The 7,684-nt window shown below is 49.0% G+C and overlaps 1 pseudogene; it reads left to right on the top strand.

Annotated features, from left to right (window-relative positions):
- The window catches only part of LOC119350675, a 24,112-nt pseudogene extending 16,678 nt beyond the window's left edge, over positions 1 to 7,434 (top strand).
- The last annotated feature ends 250 nt before the right edge of the window (positions 7,435 to 7,684 follow it).

The following is a 7,684-nucleotide window of genomic DNA, read 5'->3' as shown; positions in this document are numbered from 1 at the left end:
CACACACATCCCCAACGCGTGAGCAGGGAAAGAACGGCCCGCCTCTGCCAGCACCACGTGGGAATGACCTAGCGGACCACGCCGGCGGCGGCAGGGGGGAAAGACGAGGAGGGATTGGAGGAGAGGGGGGGTCGGGGATTCACATGTCGCCCGCGAGGGGGGGTGGGGCAAGCGAGCGAACAGATCAAATCAGTGTAGGACGTTTTTCTTAGGTGCTTGAAACCATACAATTTACCATTTAGAAACACTACGGAAAAACACATCTTCTAGAACATACCGTGCGTCGCCACACGCTTTTGGAATATTTTGTTAAAGTTATATATAAACATAATGCATGTTAAATTTCACATGTATAGAAATTACAGTACCGGGCGATAAAAATGGTAGAACCTGCTTGATGGGTCATTTTTGCCATTTTAAATATCTAATTCTAATAAATGTTGAACATGGAAATTTCTTTTTTTAATAAAACTTAATATTTCATTAAAATGTAAACTTTATAAAATAACATTTTTTGAGAAGAATGTATTTTTGTAGTAAGAAGTGATTTTTTGGGCGAATTTTTAAGTGTTTTTAAATTATGATAGTGTTGCGCGCTAGCCACAACTGTACCGAAAAATATCAGATTGTTCCTTCTAGGAAGGTGATCTTCATGCCCTTCTTCCACCCTGGCTTCACGTCGACCGTTGGGATCTCCACCGTGATCGTCTTTCTACACATAGTTGCCATGAACAAGTAGTGTTTAGTGTTTATTTTAGCACCCAAAATCAGTTTCTTATTTTATTAAAGACATGCATCAAAATTGACACTAAATAATCCAGATTGACCGAGCATGCTAAAATTTGAAGTTGGCTTAAAGATTAGTAAGAACCCATCCAAATCAATAAGACACAACTGAACTATTTGGTTGAAGTAACAAAGATATTGCAGTGATAATAATGCTGCTTTAGAATAGATCTGAACAATGGTGACTGCCGTTGCAATCTACTGAACAAATTAAATAGACCCAACTGGTCAACTACAAATTTCTCAGGATTAATCTTTGGAACACATGTACCTCGTACTGAGGTTAAATAATTCAGAATGATTGAGGAAGCTAAAATCTGAAGACGGCTTAAGATTACTGAAAACTGCCCAAATTAATAATACAACTCAGATGGAACCAACAAGGAAATTGTATTTATCAAATTTAATCTGGAGCAACTAAAATAGTCTTCAATATTCAAGAATGTAGTGGATCTTGATTCTTAATCGGGATAACAAATGACCACATGCATACAACAGAGGGAAGGAGAATATACTCACATGTGTACCACACTTGAATTTCCTACAAGTAAGAAAGGGTAGGGAATAGAATTACAATATAAGGATTCAACTGGATGAACTGTAAATGTTGTAAATACATGAATTGCAAAGGCTTCATGAGCTGCTGCTTGTCGTGGTCGAGTACGACACTAAAATCTTACCTCCTAACAAAAATTGCTTATAACGATACAACATGTGCCATACTATCAATTCATAATCCAAGAGATGAAGCTAGCTGATTAGCTTAACTAATGCACTGGCGTTTTTCTAATTTCTGACAAAGATGTTACTAACAAAGATACTTAATTGTCCTTTCAAAAAAAAATGCATGCTGAAGTTTTGGATTGGCTTGCTAATAAAGAATGTGGGTGCCTTGTGAGGAGTAGGAGCACGTCCGCCTGTCCACGGCTGTCCAGGGAGAGAGGGAGATGGGGATAGTACCAAATCCGAAGCAACATGTAGCCAACCTGCAAGAAATCCATCGACGGCGGCTCAGATCCCGGCCAACCCCAGCAAGCCCTCAACAGGAGCGCGACACGGGCCCCGCCGCTTGGTCCCCAGTCCCCACGGCCGTGCAGGACTCCCGCATCGGCGGCAGCCCCGAGGGGCCTCCAAGCCGATGCGCGACCCGACACGGGGGAGGGGCTGGCCCCGAGGAGCGGTAACCCGGCGACTCCGTCAGTCAGGAGCTGGGCGGCGCCTTCCGTCATCGCCGCCGTTTGGGGAGGGATGCGGTCCCGGTCGATGCGATCATTGGCCACGGCGAGCAGGACAGACTCGACGGCGGGATTCAGACGGCGGAGCATGGATACAGGAGATGGTGGCGCATCGATGGGAGATGGGTGCGGGCGCGCCTGCGGTGGGCGGAGCGTCGGCGGCGGGCGGCGCGCGGTGAGGCTGGGCGGGGCGGGGCAGGAGGTGGCGGCGGGACGGAGGTCGAGATGGGATCGAGGAGGAAGGTCGTGCGAGCTGGGCTTTTTTTTTCTCTTTTCTCCTTCCTGTACCGGTTATACTGAGCAGAGGTGGTAGGATGACGAAAAAAACGGTGATGAGATTTCTGAGTTTATAACCTTTCCATACGTGGATTAATTGTGATTGATTACCATAAAGGCTGGATTGATGAGATTTCTGAGTTTATAGCCTTTCCATACGTGGATTAATTGTGATTGATTACCATAAAGGCTATCAATCCAGATGGGAGGTGGGACAAATAAACCAGACGAAAAATAACCGGTTGAAAATAAACCGGTTGAAAATGGTGGGACTATTCAACCAATTCGTCCATTAGGAGTAGAGATTAAGATTTAGAATTGATTATCATAAAACTAAATTTTATTGATTGGTAACGTGCTATCAATTCCTTCCTGTTTATAATGTGTCTAGTTAGGAAACTTTGGAAAGGTTAGGAAAGTTTTTATTGTGAAGGTAAAAAAAACAACTTGATGAGATATGGTGGTGGGATGTGATACGAAAATAAACCAGACGAAAATAAACCAGACGAAAATAAACCGTGGACGCAATCCTACCAACTCAGACATTAGGAGTAGAGGTGGGACAAATAAACCCGACGAAAAATAACCGGTTGAAAATAAACCGGTTGAAAATGGTGGGACTATTCAACCAATTCGTCCATTAGGAGTAGAGATTAAGATTTAGAATTGATTGTCATAAAACTAAATTTTATTGATTGGTAACGTGCTATCAATTCCTTCCCGTTTATAATGTGTCTAGTTAGGAAACTTTGGAAAGGTTAGGAAAGTTTTTATTGTGAAGGTAAAAAAAACAACTTGATGAGATATGGTGGTGGGATGTGATACGAAAATAAACCAGACGAAAATAAACCAGACGAAAATAAACCGTGGACGCAATCCTACCAACTCAGACATTAGGAGTAGAGATGTTGCTAATTTTTTTTAAAGATTCAGCAAATTGCTGGCTTGATTCAGATTTAGCAGAAAGCAGCGGAAGAACAACATGGTGAAGATCCGAAGATCAAAAGAGAAAGGAAAAACTGCGGCCCTAATAGCTGCAGAGAGCTACACCCACCACAAACAACATGACTACACGACCGAAGCACCTGTCCTAAGCTAAGCATCACCACCGCGTCTCGAACAATGCCGATCACCTCCGAAGAGCAGCACCTCCCACTACAACTTCCCTCGCCAACGCACCATCCACCCTGGAAGCAGGGGGTAGACGGCAGGACTTGGTCGATCCCAGGAAGAGCTTCGTCTTGGACTCATCGATGATTTCGTACATTGCGCCTGGAGCTTCACCTTGAACAGCGGCGAGCACCGGAGGAGCGCCGCAAAGAGCTTCCAGGAACTGTCTCCAAATGTGATGCTCCCAACAGAGAAACGACATCAAACACACCGCCACCACGCCGATCCAACCACCGGACCTAGGATTTCGCCCGGAGACAAACCACCATCCGAGCACGAGGAAGATGCCGACACACCTCAGGTGACGCCTCCAAGGAGGAAAATGACACCCACAAGCGCCATCGCCACAGGCCTCTGGTCGTGCATGACTTTCGTCCGTATCGCCGCACACCTTCGCTCGCGCCCATAGAAGCTCGTCCATGCAGTCTCGCACCGCCACCGCCGCAGAACCTAGTCGTAGAAGCCATGGAGTCGTGGTCCACCCCGCCCACGGCGAGCCTACAATGACCAGATCAGTCCCTGGATCTCGCATCTTTCACGGCCGGAGCCGCCTGCTCCAGCATCACAGGACCAACGCGCAGGGCCGGCGCGCGTCCAACACACATGGCCAGGTTCGTCCAGATCTGACAGCCACACGCCGGAGGGGCGCCGCCCCGCCAGCCCGTGCCGAATCCGAGGCAACCACACGCCACCCTTGGATCTGGCCAGGCCCGGCCGCCACTCACCCGGAGGGGCAAGCCACGCCGGCCACGCGACCGCGCGTGCTCCCTAGCCCCCCGTGACGAGCGACCCCCGCCTGGACCGCAGACCTCCACGCGCCATCGCCTGGCCGCCACCGCGCTAGGCCGCACCCACCCCAGGCCGCGTCCGCGCGCGCCCACGCCTGGCCGCCACCGGGCCAGGCCGCGCACCATGCCCGCTCACCCCTGGACGCGCGCCCTCGCCGGCGCAAGATCCGCTCGCCTGGCCGCCTCCGTGGCAAGCCGCGCCACACCCTCGCCGGCGCCAGATTCGCCCTCTCCTGGTCGCACCCACGCCAAATCCACTCGACTGCACGCCGTTCCTGGCCACGCGCGCTTCACGGACATCCCACACCGCTCGCGCCTCGTGGGGAGGGAAGGACCCCGCCGCCGCCGACGCACGCACGGGCTTTGCCCGGCGCCGTCCCCTGGCGGCGGCGAGGGAGGGGGAGGCGAAGGTGTGGGAGGCGGTGGCGACGGACTAGGGTTTCGCCCGGCCGCTCGCGGGAGCGGCGCGAGCGAAAGAGGATATAACTCTCTACTTAACATATGTTGCTAATTATACTACAATTTTAGGTCAAGTGGTGTAGGGGGTTGAGATTTACGAAAAAACAAATCCTGCTGAGAATTCATAATGGCTAATAATAGGTTTGCTCTTGCTTCTTCTTACAAAGGATTAACAGAAGACAATGCAAAAGAAGGATCAACCGAAGACAGTGTAAAAGCACAGAGTGATGAGAACGATGTGTCATCCCATTTTCAGAAAAACGAGGGACATAGCCTTGTGAAGTTGGACAACCGCCAGTTCACATATAGAGAGTTGGAGGTCATAACAAACAACTTCCAGCGAGTGCTCGGTCGAGGAGGGTTTGGTTTTGTCTATGATGGCTTCTTAGATGATGGTACTCAGGTGGCAGTCAAACTACGGTCTCAGTCGTCCAACCAAGGTGTCACGGAATTCTTGGTAGAGGTAAGATCTAATCAGGCTAACATAGCAAGTCACTGAAGTTTGAAGATGATCTTGGAAACTATGTACGTAATTTATCTTCTTCTCATTCAGGCTCAGAACTTAACAAAGATTCATCACAAAAACATTGTCTCCTTGATTGGTTATTGCAAGGAGGGAGACTGTTTAGCCCTTGTCTACGAGCATATGTCAGGAGGAAACCTCCAAGATAAACTCAGAGGTGTGTTATTTCATCTTTACATCTCCAACTTTCATGGCACTGACGCTTGACTATCTTATGCATGGGAAGATCCCAATGTTGAATGCTTAACCTGGAGACAGAGGATCCGCATTGCGTTGGAATCCTCACGAGGTATTCTTTCTGATTTGGGCCCACTTACCTATTTGTGTTGGTTTTGATTTACTAGCGGGAACGTACATAGACATTAACTTGATGTACATGTAGCGATCGAGTATCTGCACAATGCATGCATCCCACCCTTCTTACATCGGGACGTGAAGACATCGAACATCCTACTCAATGCAAATACTAAGGCCAAGGTTGCTGATTTTGGCTTGCTGAAGGCTTTTGATCATGATGATGATACACACGTATCCACGGCCAGGGTGGTTGGCACATACGGCTACCTTGCCCCTGAGTAATCTTCTACTCCTAGTTGTTTTCTTGCTCCATTTCGACTCTAATTTGATGACTGATATTAATGCAAACATGTTTCTTATTATCCAAACGTGTGTAGGTATGCGTCTACCATGCAGCTAACACAAAAGAGTGACGTGTACAGTTTTGACGTGGTGCTACTTGAGGTGATCACGGGGCAGCCGCCCATTTTACGAAGCCCGGAGCCTGCTAATATCATCGAGTGGGCATCCCAACGCCTCCGGCGTGGAAACATGGAGGGTGTGGTGGATGCACGCATGCAAGGTGACTACGACGTGAATAGCGTGTGGAAGGCTGCAGACATTGCGCTCAAATGCACAGCAGGAACTCCTAGACGGCGGCCAACAATGGCAAACGTGGTGGTGCACCTGCAAGAGTGCCTCGAGCTTGAAGAGGCCCGCATCAACGGTGGCACGAAGGACAGATCTTACAGTGTGGCAGCAGCGACGGCTCCAACTCAAAGTATAAGACGTACGGCGTTGACCAGTCCACTGATATTGTCCAAAGCAGCAACACGTTCAACATGGAGCACAACTTTGGCGGGGCGCTGGCCACCGGTCCTGCTACACGGTGATGTCAATGAGGAGTCCTTTGCTATTAAGAACAGGCCACCACTGCAGTTCTTCAAATTGTTTTGTGTGACAAAATGCCTTATGTTTAAATAATTACTTTAGTTGGAACCGATTACTTGTCAATTTAGGCTGCTTTGGCATTCCGGTGGTTATCCTAATCACGTTTATCCAACCCGCTTTGCGTATTTTATTGTTTACTTGATCATTTTGTTTGAGAATATTTGCAATTTTCCAGTAGTTTTAATCCAGGAAAAAAGTAGATAAATCATCAGGGGGAGCTATCCCGGCCCAGCGCCCCCCACCTACTCTCCCCTCCTCGCTATCGGCGCCGTCGGGCGTCGCCGGGCAAGCCCGTGTGGCGCCAGCACCGGCGGGGCTGCTTCGTGGCGTGAGATCCAGGCTTTGGCCCGCGGTAGTCTTCCCTGGCGCGGCAGCCCCTCGGCGGCTCGTCGACTTGTCCGCCCTACGCCCCCTAGTGGCTGGCTCCGGCCGGCCGTGGGGCTCTGTGGCGGCTTCCAGTGAGCCTTGCCTCGGCGGAATCTAGGGCCGATGAGCCTGGGCGGGCCTCGTCCGTTCGTTGAAGGCTGGCGGTTGGGATTGTAGCGTGAGGCTAGATGGCGGCCGGGCAGCTCCCTGCCCGTTGCTACCGAGGTCGGTGGTGGCTCCCGTGTGTCGATCGCGGTTGTTGCACGGGTGGTATGAGAAAAATATATTTACTTACATATATATACTTCATTCCACCGACGGAAGGGTAAAACCAATATATCCTCGCAATATTTGTAATAAAATATCCAATAGAGACCCGAGAAACATGAGATTCAGCTCACCACGAGGCAAGGGAAGGTACATATGTCAAACAAGAAGTTTTTTGTGGGGAGGGGATTTAGGGCACGCAAGTGCGGGGGCACGCAGATTCTATGTCATTGATCTGCGCCAAGATTCACATATTTGGAGATGTATAGACAGATTTCTATTTTCTCTTTTATCTGTAATGTGTTCGTATATCATGCAGACATATCTGTTCGTGTAGGTCGTATATCTGTTTCGTGGGCTGCCTTAACAGTGGAAACGGGAAATAACAAACACTTATACAATAGAAAAGGGAAAAAGATTCACCATGCTCTTATTATGCTGCTCTTGTTGTTTCCTCTTTGTTCTTCTCTCTTGTTCATCAAAATAGAATATCCACCTTCAGGCATCATTTGAGGTCGCCCCCAACATATGACTTCATAACATACAAGCAGGGTGATATGTTGGTGAACAGAATGAACATCACAACA

The sequence above is a fragment of the Triticum dicoccoides genome, chromosome 1B, assembly GCF_002162155.2.
Source record: "Triticum dicoccoides isolate Atlit2015 ecotype Zavitan chromosome 1B, WEW_v2.0, whole genome shotgun sequence".
In the NCBI taxonomy this organism is placed as follows: Eukaryota; Viridiplantae; Streptophyta; class Magnoliopsida; order Poales; family Poaceae; genus Triticum; species Triticum dicoccoides.
Note: the sequence above shows the minus strand (reverse complement) of the source record. Positions and strands in the feature narration are given on the sequence as shown.